The sequence below is a fragment of the Bufo gargarizans genome, chromosome 10 (assembly GCF_014858855.1).
Source record: "Bufo gargarizans isolate SCDJY-AF-19 chromosome 10, ASM1485885v1, whole genome shotgun sequence".
Classification (NCBI taxonomy): Eukaryota; Metazoa; Chordata; class Amphibia; order Anura; family Bufonidae; genus Bufo; species Bufo gargarizans.
This window is the reverse complement of record NC_058089.1, coordinates 99694649-99714043: the sequence shown is the minus strand read 5'-3', so window position 1 is coordinate 99714043 and position 19395 is coordinate 99694649. Positions and strand designations below refer to the sequence as shown.

Here is a 19395-nt window from a genome sequence, read left to right as displayed (position 1 = left end):
GCCGTGCTTCACTCAAGGTCCATGCTTCTCTACTCTAACTTCCTGAACCCATGCTGATTGCCTGTTTGTTCTTCTCTTTTTTTGAGTGGTTTCTCCTTCCCTCCCTTCCCAGCCCTGGAAGAGATCTTCTATAAGTTTAAGACTGGGTTCACACCTGAGCGTTCTGAAAGGAGCACTCTGTATGCGCGATTGTACCGGCGTTTACAATCGCGCATACAGAGACAAGCGAACGCCCATTGTCGCGCGTTCCCGAAAGTCTATGTACGGGAACGCGCGACAAAACGTCCCAAAGAAGCTCAAGAACTTTTTTGAGCGCAGGGCGTTTTTCAGCGCGTTCAAACTCGCTGTAAAACGCTCAAGTGTGAACCAGGGCCATAGGGAAGAATTGGTTTTCATGTGTTGAGCGTTTTACAGCGCGTTTGAAAAAACATGGGTCCTAAGCAGAATAGGCAGTCAATAGACTTGTCGCTGTCTAAAACTGGAGAGAGATCTGCAGAGTCTGTAAAAATCAGTCAATTCTTGAAATCGCCAAATACAAACACCAGAACTAGACAAAAAGGACTTAACGTGGAAAAAAAACATAGCTGGATTAAGATCCGAGGAGGCAATGGAGGACTATTCACAGAATGGAGATAGGGAGAGGGCAGAGGAAATGGACATTACTGCAGGGGAGCTTAAGGTGATACAAGATATTGCAATGCAGCTGGGGACAGTGCAGTCGGACGTGTCTCTAATTAGAGACGAGGTAACTAATATACGAGACAGAGTCACCGCTATAGAAAAGACACTGGAATATGAAGGGAAAATATTAAAATCTGAAACTGCTACACTGAGAACAGAATATAATAATCTACAAAAAAAGGCCGTGGATCTAGAAGACAGGTCGAGACGATCTAATGTGAGAATTCTCGGACTCCCTGAGGGTGCAGAGGAAAAAAATCCTGTTGCAATGATACAGTCTTTGATCCTTGAAAATTTTGGAAAGGAACACTTCTCGTCTTTATTCTTGGTGGACAGTGCCCATTGGATCCCCGGGGGTAAACCAACTGCTGGAATGCATTCTCAGGTACCCCTGGCAAAGATTCTTGTTTCACGCGATAGAGACATGATTTTAAAGAGGGCCAGGGAGTTTCATTTTAACAGATGCCTGTGCAGGCCCAGGAGGGTGAGAGATGGCAAACTTGCTCAACCTTACAGAGAGGCAAATCAAGATCTGGTTCCAGAATCTGCGCATGAAATACAAAAAATATCAAAAAGGAAAATCCATGTTAACGTCATCGGGTGGCCCCTCACCATGCCAGAGCCCTGTACCTCCACCAGCTGTTGGGGGTTATCTGAACTCTATGAATTCTCTGGTAAACAGTGTCCCTTATGAGCCTCAGTCTCCCCCAGCGTTTAACAAACCCCACCCAAAACTCCTATGGTGTGCCTGCTCCATACCCCAGCCCTCATCATAACATCTGCCCCCCTCATCAGAAGAGATACACAGGAACTGCTGCTGTCACCCCAGAATATGAGCCTCATCCACTCCAAGCCAGTGGTGTATCTGGCCAGCTAAGACCTGTCCTAGGTTGCTAATATGCCTTATATGTGTGCAGTGTCCCAGGGGGTCAGTAGTGTATGCTGGGCTTTGTAGTGCAGATTGACCACTAACCTGGGATCCACTGTCGTCTTCAATTGGGGCAAATACTGGAACAGGCAGGTATTTAACAGTTCGTGACGCCAGTGTCAATTAAACGGTGACACGCCGTGTATGGTATTGTAGAAGAATGAAGCAAGCATAGGATAGCCAACAAAAACTGGAACTTTTACTGAATATCAGTGGATACAGCTGGTTCTTGGGAGTACAGAATGGCCGGTCTTAGCAAGGCATTATATAGAGTGTTGATTACAGGAGATGCAGTACAGGCGGCTTGCTCACTATTCCTGACTGGTCCTGCTACATGTGACTTTCTCTCCAAGGTCTAATGCCCTTTATCTGGCGTACCCTTGAAGCTGTCCTTATCTAGTACCTCCTCTGTTATCTTGAGTACCTCTTGCTTTATCTGATCGGCCTCTGTGGTATTCTGTGTCTTCAGGCTGATTAGCTATGCCCTTCTGACTTCTATGCATGGACTCAGGAGGGAATCCTCTCTGCACTGAGTCTGGAAACTTCTAACTTCCTGAGCTAGGCCCTAGCCTATTTATACTGAACTGGGGGCTCCCTCTGCTGGCTGTAATAAGGATTGCCTGTAACCGGCCTGACTGGCTTAAAGGGAACTACACACTCAAATCTAGCAGTGTCGGGTAGCCTACCCGTATGCTGCACACCCCCAGACTTTAACGTGAGTAAGGCCTCGTACTCACACACATGCCTGAACCAACATAAGCTGATGCATAATTTAAACATTACATTATAAATATAATAAACAACTATTTCACATAAAAATATAACATTTGCAATAAATGACGCAAGAAAAAGGGGCGTCTTCTTTCTTCTTAGGCACGGCCGCTGACCTGGCACAGCGGACTTAAGGTGAACCAGGTTAGTCTATTTTTCTTGACTGAGGTATAATAAGGAACTACACAGGATTTCCCCGTGGGTGTAGAACAGGCAAGGGCTCACGTGGAGGAGTCCATTCTTGCGCACAAACATCAAGCAGGCTATTTCCGATAGTAACTGTTCGGGAGGAGACACCACCAGCATAGTCAAAGTCTCTTAAATGGACTGGCGGACGTCCCCTGGTCATCCGGGTGGACCTTCTCAACACAGGGGTTTCCTCTTCCCTTAGCACCGAGGTAGAAGAGGGAGGAGCAACAGGAGGATCTCCATCCGTGAGACCTTGGTCAGGAACAACGGGAACAACAGGAACAACAGGAACAACAGGATCCACTGGAGGGGGAACTGGATCCGGGGCATCTTGAACCGGCTCTTCTGGAAGTAAAGGTACAGTAGGTGCCGGAGCGGGCACCAACAAGTTCAACCATGGTGTCAGAAGCCAATGCATGGGATCGGCGTCATACCTTAGATTTCGGACAGCCTGCATAGGATCCTCGGGCTGTATCGATGACTCTGACACAGGGGGTTCAGATATAGAACTCTCGGCACTGGGTCCTGGTGTCAGGCAGAGCTTTAACCGGTTTCGGTGTACAATTTGGGATCCCCTGCCCTCCCGGGTGATCTCATAAGTGTGAGTTCCAACATTTGGGATTGCAGTGACAACATAAGGACTTTGCTCCCATTTACTGTCCAGTTTACTGGTACGGCGGTTATTTTTTAACCATACCACAGCCCCTATTGTCAAGGGTTCTGCATGGGCTGCTTGGTCATAGTCTCTCTGCTGCCGGTCTCTAGCATAGTCCATACGTTCCTGAACAATAGCTTGGGCCGTATTCAATCGCCTTTGGTGTTCAGCAACCCAGTCGGTATTAGGGAATGGGTTGATGCAATCAGGTACGAGTACATCCAAGGAGTGGTCAGCAGGCAATAATCCTTGGCGCCCAAACATCAAATAAAAGGGGGTATACCCGGTGGAACAGTGTATGGTATGATTGTATGTGAACATGAGCTGTGGCAACAGATTAGGCCAATCTCCCCTGGTTTCAGGAGGCACGGTCCTCAGCATCTCTATCAAGGTCTGATTCATTTTTTCACATAATCCATTACCTTGCGGATGGTAGGCCGTCGTCCGGATCTTCTTACAGTTGTGCAGGCGGCACAGTTCATGGAACAGATGGGACTCAAAAGCAGGACCTTGATCGGTGAGGATCTTCTCTGGACAACCGTAGGGCAGGAGGAAGTGTTTCCAGAACAGTTCGGCTGTAGTCTTGGCCGTCTGGTCTCTCACAGGCACCGCTACAACAAACTTAGTGAAATGGTCAATAATAGTCATAGCGTACACATACCCTGAGCGACTAGGCTCCAGTTTCACATGGTCGATGGCGACAAGTTCAAGAGGACGAGTACTTACAATGGGTCTCAGTGGTGCCCTCTGATCATGGTGTTCACCTCGTTTCAAGGCACAGGCTACACACTCCCGACACCACTTCTCCATGTCTTCTCTCATGCCCACCCAGTAAAACCGCTGGCGGATATTTGCCTCAGTCTTTTGGACCCCAAAGTGACCGGATTGATTGTGGTACATCTCCAACACCATACCTGCATCTCGTCGGGGTATGAGAATTTGATGCACTCTTTCGTTGGACACTGGGTCTAGGCTTCTCCGTAGCAGCAGGCCCTTTTGTATGAAGAGTTGATGGCGCTGTCTCCACAGTTTGATGAGCTCAGGATCTGTACTCTTACGCCGAATCCTCTCAGGGGTTCTGCCACTGGTAATGAAGTCCATCAATTCACCCAGCACTCTACTTTCAGACTGTAGTTTCACCCACCTTTCTTCTTTGAGTTCCGGCCTACTGGAGGGTGAAGGAACTGCAGCGCTGTTACTGGTAGCCCGAGCCTGATCCTGTTGAGCAAATTTATGGTAGAAGGCCGGCATTTCTACATCTTCCCAGGCATCTCGCACATCATCAGGAGCTGTCTCTGTGGGAAGTCTGGATAAAGCATCAGCATTGTCATTAGTACGTCCAGCACGATATTTTACAGAGAAATCATAGTTGGCGAGGCGAGAGGCCCATCTTTGCTCCAAAGCCCCCAATTTAGCTGTATTTAGATGTGCCAGAGGGTTATTATCAGTGAATGCAATGAATGGGGTAGCGGCTAGATAATCTTTGAATTTTTCCGTCACTGCCCACACTAATGCCAGGAACTCTAGTTTGAAGGAACTATAATTCTGGTCATTTTTCTCAGCTCCTTTCAGGGAGCGGCTTGCATAAGCTATCACTCTTTCTTTTCCCTCTTGAATCTGGGCTAACACAGCCCCCAGGCCTCGTTTGCTAGCATCAGTATACAGATGGAAGGGCTTGCTGTAATCTGGATAACCTAATACGGGAGGCTCGGTCAGTTTCTTTTTTAACAACTGGAACGCTATCTCTCTTTCTTCATTCCACTCAATGAGCACTGGAGTTCTAGGACTTTTCTTGGGCTGCCCCCTCAAGAGTTCCTGGATAGGATCGGCTATTTGAGCAAAATGGGGGATGAAACGTCTATAGTAGCCGGCAAAACCAAGGAAACCCCTCACCTCTTTGACGGTAGTGGGTACCGGCCAGTTACGGACAGCCGCTAACTTATCAGGGTCAGGTTGTACGCCCTCTCCGCTTACCACATGCCCCAGGTATTTTACCGCAGGTTTGAGCAAGTGGCATTTAGATGGCTTTACCTTCAGGCCATATTTGACAAGGATTTCAAAGACCTCTGCTAGGTGTTTCAGGTGGTCTTCATATGTTTTTGAGTACACAATGACGTCATCTAGATACAGCAGCACTGTTTCGAAGTTTTTGTGACCCAAACACCGCTCCATTAGTCTGTGGAAAGTTCCTGGGGCATTACATAACCCGAACGGCATACAATTAAATTCAAACAGGCCCATGGGAGTGGTGAAAGCAGTCTTTTCCCTATCTGCCGGGGCCATGGGTACTTGCCAGTAGCCACTGGTCAAGTCCAATGTGGAGAAATAGGCAGCGGAGCCCAGAGCAGTTAGTGACTCTTCAATGCGGGGCAGTGGGTACGCGTCTTTGTGGGTTATTTGGTTAATCTTCCTATAGTCCACGCAGAAACGGATACCACCATCCTTCTTCTTTACAAGGACCAGGGGTGCCGCCCACGGGCTACGACTGTCCCGGATTACATTAGAGTCTTTCATCTCTTGGATCATTTCTTTTACAGTCTGATATGAAGTAGGCGGTAAGGGTCGGTATCTCTCCTTGATAGGAGGATGAGAGCCAGTAGGTATGGTGTGTTGTATGGCACTAACCTCTCCATAATCAGCAGCATGTTTACTGAAGGCCTGGTGGTGCTCTTTGACAAGCCGTAGTATCCCTTCTTGTTGATGTTGGGGGGTAGTCTCGTCCCCGACATGTAGCTCTTCCCACCAGGGTACCTGTGACTGGGGCACCGGCGGACATCCGCTGCCTGCAGCTGTCGGCTTTTCTGTCACTGGAAGACGGATGATGTCTTGGAAGAACACCTGAGAAAGCTGGGCAACAGGGTAATGCTTAGTAAGCGCAACAGGATGGTCACTCAGGTTAATCAGACGGACAGGTACTTTACCTTGGGAGACATTCACCAGGCACTTGGCAGCTCTCACATAAGGGTAGTTCTCCATCTGGATAGGTTCCACCAGGGCTGGATAATCTTGGCCTTGGACTCCCAGGACAGCACGACACCATAAGAGAGTTTGGGAATTAGGAGGCAAAGTCACAGGCTTATTATCACGAATCTTGGCAGTACAAATTTCTCCTTTCCCGTTAGCAAACCTCTGCTGGGCACTTAACACAGTGATAGTCTTTTGAATCACCCTCTTGGATGCAGAGGAAGCGGTGGGCAGAGTCTGGTGTAATACGGCAAGGATTTCTGCATAACAGTTTTTGAAGACATTGGTGCCTAGAATGACAGGATGTCCTCCTCTGTCGCCGGCCTGTACTACTATCACCCCCTGTTGAGGCAAGGTTACTTCTCCCACCTGCAGGGTGGGTTCCCAGTATCCATGGATCTTTACCGGTTTGCCATTGCTGGCGATAATCTCTACCCAGGATTCAGGCGGCTGGGTCAATTGATTGGTGTCCCAGAATCTTTCAAAGGTGGGCAGCTGAATAGTAGTGACCTGAGACCCAGTATCTAATAGGGCTTCAAAGGGGACCCCGTTAATCTCCACATTGATTTTAGGATGGGATCCTACATACCGTGGCATCCAATTTGGATCTTTTGGACCTAGTGTTCTACCTCCCGAGGGGTGGTCCTCAGCCTCAGGGGTTGCCCGTTTAACTGCCAGCAAGTGGATTCTGTGTGTCCCATCTTTTTGCAGTATGTACACACGGCCCGCTGGCGACCCCTATTGCGCCTCCCAGGATCCCTGGGGTGAGTCTCTTGGTATGGAGGTGAGAACGGCTTAGAGGGTGACAGGAACTCCTCTTCTGACATCATAGGTTTTTCCCATTCCTCCATTTTTCTGCACACTCTCTCTAGGCTTTTAGTGAGGTGATTTACTTGCTCTGTCAGCATGGCGATAGTATCGGTAGCTGTAGCTTGAACAGCTTGACCGGCCTCAGCTCTGTTAATGATAAACGGTTTTGACCTGCAGGCTGATAACTCAGGTGGGGTGCTCAACTCTGTAGATACTGCTGACCCCAGAATTTTTATAGCCAGTTCTTTAAAGTCCAGAAAGGTACTGTTAGGGTGTTGGGCGGACAGCATCTTTAATTGGGTCCTTATTTGCTCACTAGACACTCCGGTAATAAATTGTTCCCTCAGGGTCTGATCCTGGTTATCAGCTTCCTTGGGATCTATCTGGATTACAGCCCCCAAAGCCTCCTGAAGTGATAGGGCATAGTCACGGAGGGACTCACCGGACTTCTGTTTCTTGCCAAAGAAGTGCATCTTTATCTCTGAGGCAGTCCTCGTTTCAAAAGTGGCCCTGAGGCGGGTGAATATCTGCTCTAGAGTACTCCTTTCAGCAGCAGGCCAGGATAATACCTCTCTGCGGGCAGCCCCCTCCAGTTGCGCTAGCAAGATTTCCATTTGCTGATCGGCATTTATGGGGTACAGTTTGAATAAGGCCAGCAACTTTTCTTTAAAGTCTCTTAGGGTATGGACCTCTCCGTTATAGCGGGGAAACCATGGGGCCCCAAAGTAGTAAGGCATGGTAAAGGGCATCATGCTGGGGGCTATAGGATGATTAGGAGCCGCAAGCTCTCCCGGGTCCGGCCGCTCGGCAACTCCCGGATCTGACATGTTAACTTATTACGAGGTGGCCGCTGGTGACTAAAGGGGCCGGAACAATCCCCTTCCCTCCGGATACAAGTTCTTACCGGTTTCGCCGGGTGTGCGCAGGCCAAATCTCGTGAGACTCCGGACGTCCTGTGTACGCGGTGACGTTGCTGACGCAGGAAAAGCAGGGCCGCGGCGGTGTGATGATGAAGAGGGGCGAGATTCTCTGTGTCTTTGAAGGGATCCGCCCACGGAGGTCCTCAGCAGCGCGGGAAACTTTACTCCAGGCGGCCGGTGGCCATCTTGATCACGATTCCCTGACAGCAAGCAGGGTGTTGCAAAGTCCAATAAATCACAGTCCACAAATACGATTTCCTCTCTGGGGGTGGCGCAACACAGTACAGCGTCTCTGATTCCTCCCAGGCACAATTTCAATCCACCGGCTTGGAAATAAAGGGTACAGTCTTCGCAATACGGTGGTGGAATAGTTAAAGCACACAGTTCACACTTCTCTGCACTGTAGAAGTATGCGGATCCTGTTCGTGACGCCAAAAAGAGCGATGCAGTGTCCCAGGAGGTCAGTAGTGTATGCTGGGCTTTGTAGTGCAGATTGACCACTAACCTGGGATCCACTGTCGTCTTCAATTGGGGCAAATACTGGAACAGGCAGGTATTTAACAGTTCGTGACGCCAGTGTCAATTAAACGGTGACACGCCGTGTATGGTATTGTAGAAGAATGAAGCAAGCATAGGATAGCCAACAAAAACTGGAACTTTTACTGAATATCAGTGGATACAGCTGGTTCTTGGGAGTACAGAATGGCCGGTCTTAGCAAGGCATTATATAGAGTGTTGATTACAGGAGATGCAGTACAGGCGGCTTGCTCACTATTCCTGACTGGTCCTGCTACATGTGACTTTCTCTCCAAGGTCTAATGCCCTTTATCTGGCGTACCCTTGAAGCTGTCCTTATCTAGTACCTCCTCTGTTATCTTGAGTACCTCTTGCTTTATCTGATCGGCCTCTGTGGTATTCTGTGTCTTCAGGCTGATTAGCTATGCCCTTCTGACTTCTATGCATGGACTCAGGAGGGAATCCTCTCTGCACTGAGTCTGGAAACTTCTAACTTCCTGAGCTAGGCCCTAGCCTATTTATACTGAACTGGGGGCTCCCTCTGCTGGCTGTGATAAGGATTGCCGGTAACCGGCCTGACTGGCTTAAAGGGAACTACACACTCAAATCTAGCAGTGTCGGGTAGCCTACCCGTATGCTGCATGTGTATACAGTGTAAGAAGGAACAAGGAGCCGTCATTGACGGAAGATACGTGTCACCGAGGTTCCTGGCCTCGGTGAGGTAAGAACCAGATTTTCTTCCTGAAGTGTCAGTTCTGTAGTGCAGTCTGACACTTCAGCTGTCAGAATGGCTGTAAAGCCAATCCGGGCCGGTTCTTATTGGGAGCAGCCAAAGAGCAGGGTGGGTGGCTGTTCCCCACGGTTCCAGGCCGGGTTTTGGCTGGAATATAAAAACCCAGCCAGCATGTTCAGGTGGGGAATTATCCTCCCTGACAGGGGAGCTGAGGAGTCTGTGGTTTGAGACACTGAGGGATCTGTTTGTGTGAGCCATAGGCTGGGGAAACAGGCCACTAAAGACTGCTGCGGACTCTGGGTGAAAATCATCTGCTGACCAGGTGACGTCTTTTGCACTGTGAACTTTGTGTGGTGTGAACAGGCACCAAGACTGAACACTTTCTTTTGGCTTGTTTTCTGGCTATGTGTGAATAAACACTGAACTTTGATTTAAACCTTGTTTTTGCCTCTGTACTGCGTCTGCTTACCCTGCCTACCAAAGCGAATCCCCACATTTGGTGTCGGATGCGGGCAGACGCAGTGAGGCAGGCCTGAAGGCCGAAAAGTTTTTGTTTATCCGGGCACAAGTGCATGTCCTACATTAAGCCGGCAAGGTTACGACCCGTATCCCCTGACAAAATGGAGGCGGTCGTGAAGGCCCTCGTGGAGGCTAACTTGCAGCAGCGGGAGGCTAACAAGCAGCAACAAGAAACGAACCAGCTGCTATTGCAACATGTGATGGCGTTGCAGGCGTCAGGAGCGTCCCAGAATGTCCACGATGCCCGGAAAGCTGTCCGCGCGGCGTTTCCGAAGATGACCCCCTCGGATGACGTCGAGACCTATCTGGCGGTCTTCGAAAAAGTGGCCGTGAGGGAAAAGTTACCCCGAGACCAGTGGGCTGAGGTCGTTGCTCCGTTCCTAGCGTCCGGTCCCCAGCAAGTATTGTTTGATCTCCCCGATGATCAGGCGGCCGACTACCCGACAGTAAAAGGTGAGATCCTGGCGAGACTCGGGGTGAATGTATTGGTCCGGGCCCAGAGGGTGCATCGGTGGGAATTTAACCCGGCTGAACCCGCTAGACCACAATATTATGATCTGCTGCACCGTTTGCAAAAATGGCTGCAGCCGGACATGTTGACTCCCACTGCTATGTTGGATCGGCTGTTGGCGGATGTGTTTTGGAGGGCTTTGCCGTACCCTCTCCAGCACTGGATCGGCCAGGTGTCTCCGAATAATGCCCTGGAGATGGTGGACCTGGTGGAGCGCTATGAGGCCACCAGAAATCTACAGGGGGGTTCTTTTGGGAGGGGGCCAGTCAAACCCCGGAAAACTCCGCCCCAGACCCGGCGGCCGGTGCCAGCTAGACCCGCCCGGGATGTACCCCCTGCCGACCTGAACCCGGTGGTCTGCTGGCGTTGTCAGGAGCCTGGACACATAAGGGCGGACTGTCCCCATCGGGGGGAACCCATGGACACCAACTATGGCTTCCGCCACTCATTATATGCCAGGATGTTGTGTGCCACAGGAACTTCAGAGACTATGGACAATAGCCACCTGTGCCAGGTGGAAGTGGGGGGCACTCTGGCGGTGGCTCTGCTGGATTCAGGGAGCCTGGTGTCCCTGGTAAGAGCTGCCCTGGTGCGGCCGGCTGAGTATACTGGCCGAAAAGTCGGTGTTGTTTGCATACATGGGGACTTAAAGGAGTATCCCACCGCCCGGTTCTCTCTGTCAATGGTGGCCGGCAGGTGGATGCATGAGGTGGCCGTCGCCACAAAGCTACCATATGAATTGATCATTGGCAGAGACTTCCCCGGGTTCCCGGCACTCTGGCCGGATACGAAAGTTACCCGGGAGACAGATGTACCCCTAGCAGAGTGGCCTGACTCAGGGGGGAGGCCAGAACCTTGGGAACCGGAGTCAGAAGGACCAGCTGTAGGGGTGACCGCCACTTCGGTGGAAGAGGGGGAGACAACCCCGTTAAGTGTGATGGTGGGAGACGTAGAGGATTTGCCGCCGGGTCCTGAGCTGGCAGACCTCAATGTCTCTAGGGATAATTTCGGTACAGCACAACACCAGGATCCGACTCTATCTCGAGCCTGGGAAAATGTGGTAGTAGTTGAGGGTGAGCCACAACAACCGGGGGCCGAATCTATGTTCCCCCGTTTTGTGGTTCAACAGGAGATGCTGTACCGGGTAAATAAACTACGGGCTGAACATATTGAACAGCTGGTGGTGCCCCAGGCATATCGCAAGCTCGTGTTGAAATTAGCCCACCAACATGTTCTTGGGGGACACCTGGGCCAGCAGAAAACGCAGGACCGGATTTTACAGCGGTTTTACTGGCCCAGTGTGTTCAGAGAGGTAGAAGAGTTTTGCAAGTCTTGCCCAACCTGCCAGATAACCAGCCCCCAGCCACATTTCCGTAGTCCTCTGGTCCCTCTCCCGATTATTGAGGTTCCCTTCGAGCGGATCGCTATGGATCTTATAGGCCCAGTACCGAAGTCAGCTAGAGGGCACCAGCACATCCTGGTCATCCTCGACTACGCCACGCGGTACCCGGAGGCGGTGCCATTGCGTCATACGTCAGCCAAACTCATAGCTAAGGAGTTAATGGAAATGTTTTCTAGAGTGGGTCTGCCTAAGGAGGTTCTAACTGACCAAGGGACCCCATTTATGTCCAAGGTCATGAGGGAACTCTGTAAGTTGCTCCAAATAAAACAGTTACGGACATCCGTGTATCATCCGCAAACGGATGGCCTGGTAGAGAGGTTTAACCAGACGTTAAAAAATATGCTGAAAAGAGTGGTGTCTAAGGATGGGAGGGACTGGGACCTTCTTCTGCCCTATCTCATGTTCGCAGTGCGAGAAGTGCCCCAGGCCTCTACTGGGTTCTCGCCCTTCGAACTACTATACGGCAGACACCCTCGTGGTTTATTAGACGTCGCCAAAGAGGCGTGGGAACAACAAACCACACCGCACAAAAGTGTAGTTGAGTATGTCACCCAGATGCAGGGACGGATGGAAACAGTGTTACCTCTGGTTAGGGAGCATATGGAGGCAGCGCAGCGAGCCCAGAGTAGGGTCTATAATCGGCAGGCTCGGGTCCGAAACTTTAACCCGGGTGATCGGGTGTTGGTTCTGGTACCAACGGTAGATAGTAAGTTCCTAGCTAGGTGGCAGGGGCCCTACGAGGTACTAGAAAAAGTTGGACCAGTAGATTACAAAGTACACCACCCAGGGAGGCGAAAGCCGGAGCAGGTGTACCATGTGAATCTGCTCAAGCCGTGGAAGGAAAGGGAAACCTGTACGGAAGACAGCCCACGACCAGGGTTCCTAGGGGAAGCGGTTTTGGCCCCTCAGTCTGAAGCAGGGGAAGCGGCTGTCACAGTGAAAATTGCTGACAGCCTCTCCTCTAAAGAGGCTCAGGAAGCCAGGGAGTTCATTAGTCGGAATACGGATGTGTTCTCAGACCTCCCTGGACGCACGTCCGTAATCCGGCATGACATTGTCACTGAGCCTCAGGCGAAAGTCCGGTTAAAACCTTACCGGGTACCCGAGGCTAGGCGACAAGCCATCACGGAGGAAGTGCAGCTAATGCTCCAGCTGGGTGTCATCGAGGAGTCAAAAAGTGAGTGGGCCAGTCCGATAGTATTAATACCCAAGCCAGACGGGACGTTGCGGTTCTGTAATGACTTCCGCAAACTTAATGAGGTGTCCAAGTTTGACGCGTATCCCATGCCCCGAGTGGATGAGCTTATTGAAAAGTTGGGCCAAGCCCGGTATTTTTCTGTGTTGGACCTCACCAAAGGGTACTGGCAGGTACCCTTGACGGAGGCTGCCAAAGAAAAAACGGCTTTCGTCACGCCAGAGGGGCTGTATCAGTACAAGGTATTACCCTTTGGTCTACATGGCGCTCCCGCCACGTTTCAAAGGTTAATGGACATTGTACTCCGTCCACATCGTCGGTACGCTTCGGCGTACCTGGACGATATCGTTGTCCATAGCACCGACTGGGAAAGTCACTTACCTAAAGTACAGGCTGTAGTGGACTCCCTTAGGAAAGCTGGATTAACCGCTAACCCGAAAAAGTGCTCAATAGGGTTAGAAGAGACCAAGTACCTGGGGTATGTCATTGGGCGCGGAGTGATCAAACCTCAGGTGAACAAAATTGAGGCAATTAGGAATTGGCCCCGACCTGTCACTACTCGGCAAGTAAAGTCGTTCCTGGGTATGGTGGGGTACTATATGAGGTTTGTCCCCAATTTTGCTACAGTCGCTGCACCATTGACAGGCCTTTTGAAGGGACGCAAGTCAGTGACGGTCCACTGGAATGAGCAGGCGGAAAAGGCTTTCTCCGCTTTGAAGTCGGCCCTGTGTGGGTCCCCGGTTTTGGTGACACCCGAGATATTGACGGGGAGGAGCATCCCGTTGTCTTCCTCAGCCGGAAGCTCACCCCAGCTGAGACTAGGTACAGTATAGTGGAGAGAGAGTGCCTGGCCATCAAGTGGGCACTCGAGTCTCTCCGCTACTACCTTTTGGGGAGAAGGTTCCGTCTGGTGACCGACCACTCCCCCCTGAAATGGATGAGCCAGGCCAGGGAGAGGAATGCTCGAGTCACCAGGTGGTTCTTATCTTTGCAAAATTTTAAGTTTTCAGTGGAACACAGGGCAGGCAGGTTACAAGGAAACGCGGATGCCCTGTCCCGCGTACACTGTCTGGCAAGTGTTCACCCCCTCAGGGTTGAACAAAGGGGGGAGGTATGTAAGAAGGAACAAGGAGCCGTCATAGACGGAAGATACGTGTCACCGAGGTTCCTGGCCTCGGTGAGGTAAGAACCAGATTTTCTTCCTGAAGTGTCAGTTCTGTAGTGCAGTCTGACACTTCAGCTGTCAGAATGGCTGTAAAGCCAATCCGGGCCGGTTCTTATTGGGAGCAGCCAAAGAGCAGGGTGGGTGGCTGTTCCCCACGGTTCCAGGCCGGGTTTTGGCTGGAATATAAAAACCCAGCCAGCATGTTCAGGTGGGGAATTATCCTCCCTGACAGGGGAGCTGAGGAGTCTGTGGTTTGAGACACTGAGGGATCTGTTTGTGTGAGCCATAGGCTGGGGAAACAGGCCACTAAAGACTGCTGCGGACTCTGGGTGAAAATCATCTGCTGACCAGGTGACGTCTTTTGCACTGTGAACTTTGTGTGGTGTGAACAGGCACCAAGACTGAACACTTTCTTTTGGCTTGTTTTCTGGCTATGTGTGAATAAACACTGAACTTTGATTTAAACCTTGTTTTTGCCTCTGTACTGCGTCCGCTTACCCTGCCTACCAAAGCGAATCCCCACAACAGCTAAACCTGCTAATAACCTTAATATAGTTTCTATGTTTATGTGTTAAAGACAAAAGCAGAGTTATTTACTGTGACATCATGTTTTGGATGTCATATACAGTACAGACAAAGTTTGGACACACCTTCTCATTCAAAGAGTTTTCTTTATTTTCATGACTAGGAAAATTGTAGATTCACACTGAAGGCATCAAAACTATGAATTAACACATGTGGAATTATATACATAACAAAAAAGTGTGAAACAACTGAAAATATGTCATATTCTAGGTTCTTCAAAGTAGCCACCTTTTGCTTTGATTACTGCTTTGCACACTCTTGGCATTCTCTTGATGAGCTTCAAGAGGTAGTCACCTGAAATGGTTTTCACTTCACAGGTGTGCCCTGTCAGGTTTAATAAGTGGGATTTCTTGCCTTATAAATGGGGTTGGGACCATCAGTTGCGTTGTGGAGAAGTCAGGTAGATACACAGCTGATAGTCCTACTGAATAGACTGTTAGAATTTGTATTATGGCAAGAAAAAAGCAGCTAAGTAAAGAAAAACGAGTGGCCATCATTACTTTAAGAAATGAAGGTCAGTCAGTCCGAAAAATTGGGAAAACTTTGAAAGTGTCCCCAAGTGCAGTCACAAAAACCATCAAGCGCTACAAAGAAACTGGCTCACATGCGGACCGCCCCAGGAAAGGAAGACCAAGAGTCACCTCTGCTGCGGAGGATAAGTTCATCCGAGTCACCAGCCTCAGAAATCGCAGGTTAACAGCAGCTCAGATTAGAGACCAGGTCAATGCCACACAGAGTTCTAGTAGCAGACACATCTCTAGAATAACTGTTAAGAGGAGACTGTGTGAATCAGGTCTTCATGGTAGAATATCTGCTAGGAAACCACTGCTAAGGACAGGCAACAAGCAGAAGAGACTTGTTTGGGCTAAAGAACACAAGGAATGGACATTAGACCAGTGGAAATCTGTGCTTTGGTCTGATGAGTCCAAATTTGAGATCTTTGGTTCCAACCACCGTGTCTTTGTGCGACGCACAAAAGGTGAACGGATGGACTCTACATGCCTGGTTTCCACCGTGAAGCATGGAGGAGAAGGTGTGATGGTGTGGGGGTGGTTTGCTGGTGACACTGTTGGGGATTTATTCAAAATTGAAGGCATACTGAACCAGCATGGCTACCACAGCATCTTTCAGCGGGATGCTATTCCATCTGGTTTGCGTTTAGTTGGACCATCATTTATTTTTCAACAGGACAATGACCCCAAACACACCTCCAGGCTGTGTAAGGGCTATTTGACCATGAAGGGGAGTAATGGGGTGCTGCGCCAGATGACCTGGCCTCCACAGTCACCGGACCTGAACCCAATCGAGATGGTTTGGTGTGAGCTGGACCGCAGAGTGAAGGCAAAAGGGCCAACAAGTGCTAAGCATCTCTGGTCTGTACTGTAACTGTTATATTTTGTGTTCACAGAAGCAGAAAAAGATAATATGCCTTTAAGATTCATTTTGGAATGTAAGGTAAGCTCAGTGACACAGCAGAAACAACAGAAAGCATAGTGTTAATCTGATGTTGCTGGGCAGAAGTCTAGACCAATCACAGCCAGCTTCTCACACAGCAAGAGTTTTCACCAATCACAGCCAGCCTCACACACAGCCTGTCTGGGAATCCCCCTAGCAGGAGCTGCTAGAATCATTATTTACCATAGACAGGAGCTGAAGAGACATTCATTCCACTGAGAGCTGTGTGTTTATGGAAGCAGAGAAGCCAAAATAGTTATTTAAAACTGTTATATAATGTTCCTACTGTTAGTATAGTGATTAGAACTGTATACTGAAGCAGTTATATGTGTGTTTACTTACAGTTCCACCAAATTAAAATTGCAAGTTACAAATTGCAAGCATACAAAGTTCACAATCCAAATTCTAATTCCATATTGCAATCCAAATTGCATACAGCCATACCAGATCATACTCAACCAATCTGCAAATAGTTACTTCTAACGGCATACTGAAAATTGCGACCAAATTCAGCAAGTGAACTATTAGTTAGACCTCAGATATACCTCCCAGAGAGATCACAAAGTGCTTAAATAACTTAAAGTGAGAGTACAGATACTCAAGAGAGAAATATATCCACCATTTTATGTTGAATGACAAGATTGAACAGTTGAACCAACATCTTATGCATACCGCCATTTTGTGATATCTTTTCAACACGTGTTATGTACATGGACTATCTGCTGCGGAGGCGGCAGTGTTATATATGAAGAAAAGTTGAAGTTAATAAAGAAGTTATTTCAAGCATTTGATGTGCTCTTTAAACCTACTGTTTCCATAGAACGGCGCTAGAGGAATTACAGAGTAGTAGACAGTCTGGTTAGACTTAAAGTCAGAGATATCAAAATTCTTCTAAATTCTTCTAGCGCAAAAGGCACTTCATAGTGCTGTGCCTGCCACAAGTGGTGGTTATGGCAATCCTCAGGTACAGGGAAGCCCCGTTTATATAGGGAGCAATTATGTGGAATCCATGACTAATTCAGGGCCCTTCAAGTTTGATCTAATTAATCTGACTCATTTCTCCTCCAACATGGACTACAATTGACCAGGACCCATGAACAGTAGTCACCACCATGGACCTTGTGAAACCTACCCCACCTATACAGAATTATCTTCTTATCATTGCTCTCAGGGAAGAATTCAGGAAGCACCCAAGTTGACACATTTGTAAAGACACCAATATGTGTAGGGGACATCGATGACATTCTTATTTTTTTCTACCTTTACTTCAAGTAATTCCCTTATTTTATATTTTTTACTTTATTTTTGGTCTGCAAAATAAGTTAAATTAAATCATTTTTTTTGCCTAGTCCCAGTCGCCTACTATGAACACTACCTGGAGCAGATATCTTTGTATTCTAATCAACACTTTTATCAAACAGGGTATAAGAACTAATTTTTAGATGAAAATATCTTATTAAATGTGAATTGTTTCTACATTTCTCATCTCACAGGGAAACAAATTAAATTATTATTGCACTTCCTTTAAATTACTAGACAAATATCCTAAAAAGCGCTTGAACAGGGTGATCAGCCTGGATCATTACAATTGTTATAGTCATTAATGTGTGCACGCTGGGGCATCAGTTCCAGTTAATTTATTATTATTTTTCGTCTGCATACAAATACATGGACTTTTGTTTGATGGGATAATGGCACAGGCAACGATGGTAGCAAAGAATAATTCTCTTTAAAGATGCAATAAAATGGTAGATATAAAAATTTGCCTAACCAAAAAAGTCTTTGTATAATCCGGAATACTACGTACACGAAAACAGAACGCCAAACCCACCACACACCTATTTAACTGAGATACTGACCACCCTTCCTCCCTAACATGCCCTAATAGTAGTAACAAAGCCATTTCCCAATCCTCCTAACTGCAAACACCACCGTTCCCAGGTCTCCCAGGCCTTACCATATGCAGCCCGCGTGCCAGGACTCAAAGACGCCCACAAAAGCCCAGAGTTGACCTCCCAGATGAGAAGGGGGGGACCATGCTGCAGAGAGCGGGGGAGGGGACTCCCCACTCCGCTCTGGGTCCCGCCATGGGAGTGCATAACTACTGTCTGCTGCACCGCTCTCCGCCGTGGAGGGCCCCCGGAAGGGCTCCTCAGTCGGCGCCGGACCCTGGGAGTAACGTCAGGGCTTAAGCTCGCCTATGGAACGCAGCAAGAAGGTTGCGGCACTACTGAGAGCGCCGGTGTCTTCTCAAACAGCTGATCGGCAGGGTCCCTGATGTCGGACCCCCACCAATCAAATACTGATGACAGTGTGCTATCCGTGTCCATTGTTCCATTTCACGGCCCGGCAAAAAAATATAGAGCAGGTCCTATTTTTGTCCGTAATCGCAGACAAGAATAATGGGCGGCCCATTCCTTTCCGCAAATTGCAGACCGCGAAACACGGTGGGGTTGTCTGAATGCACCCTAACGCTGACCATAGTAGGCATTTTTACTACATTTTTAAGGCCACAAAATGCAAAATACAAAACCGTGTGGCAGCTCCCTAAGGGGACTGTTACACTGCCTTTTTTAGTCTTCTTTTGGCAGTTTTTACGAGTGTTTTTAGGGGTGTCATTTTTGTAATCACACAGCATTTTTCATAGCCCTCTTTTCAGGCATTTTCTTTTCTCTATAGAGAAGTGTATGGGAAAGAATCTGAAAAATTTCCACACCCAGAGCACCACTACAAAAAAAAAAAAATGCTTGTACCGCATCTGTCTGTGCCAAAAATCTGACATGCTTGACAAGGAAGCGGGCCTTAGTGGGTGGAGCTTTTTGGAAAGAGGGCGGGCCTAATATGCAACATTTTTTACTAAAATTTCAGCACAATTCTGGCATAAAACGAAAATGAGCGTGTGTGTATCGTGCTGCGGACCACAAATAGTGGTGCGCAATGCACAAGTACCGGCCGAGTAGTGCTTCGTAGTGCTTCGGTGGACTTCCAATCCATGCCTGCACTCCGCACCACTCTGTATCTTGGGGATTGCAGAGCCATTCAAGTTAATGGGTCCTCATCCGTAATACGGAGTGCACATGGCCGTTACCTGTATATTGCAGACCCGCTGTTTGCGGTCCTCAATAAGGCACATGTGCATGAGCCCCTAAAGTAAGCCGAACAATAATTGGTATAGAGTCAGAGATATGGTTGTTACTGGTTGTGAACACTAGAGGGCAGTGCAATCCTATTTATTAGTCCTTAATGGATTACTACTGTGGTGGGACAGCGGCTGTCCGTAATTTAAAGACAAGCTTTTTTGGCTAGAAGACTTCAGTGATGACAAATTTGCCTCACCGGAGCCCATACATTTTAACCCCTTAAGGACTCAGCCCTATTTCACCTTAAGGACCATTT

General features: G+C 48.6%; 1 pseudogene; it reads left to right on the top strand.

The window, feature by feature from the left end:
* Nucleotides 1-607: 607 nt before the first annotated feature.
* Nucleotides 608-17209, top strand: LOC122920091 (annotated as a pseudogene).
* The last annotated feature ends 2186 nt before the right edge of the window (nucleotides 17210-19395 follow it).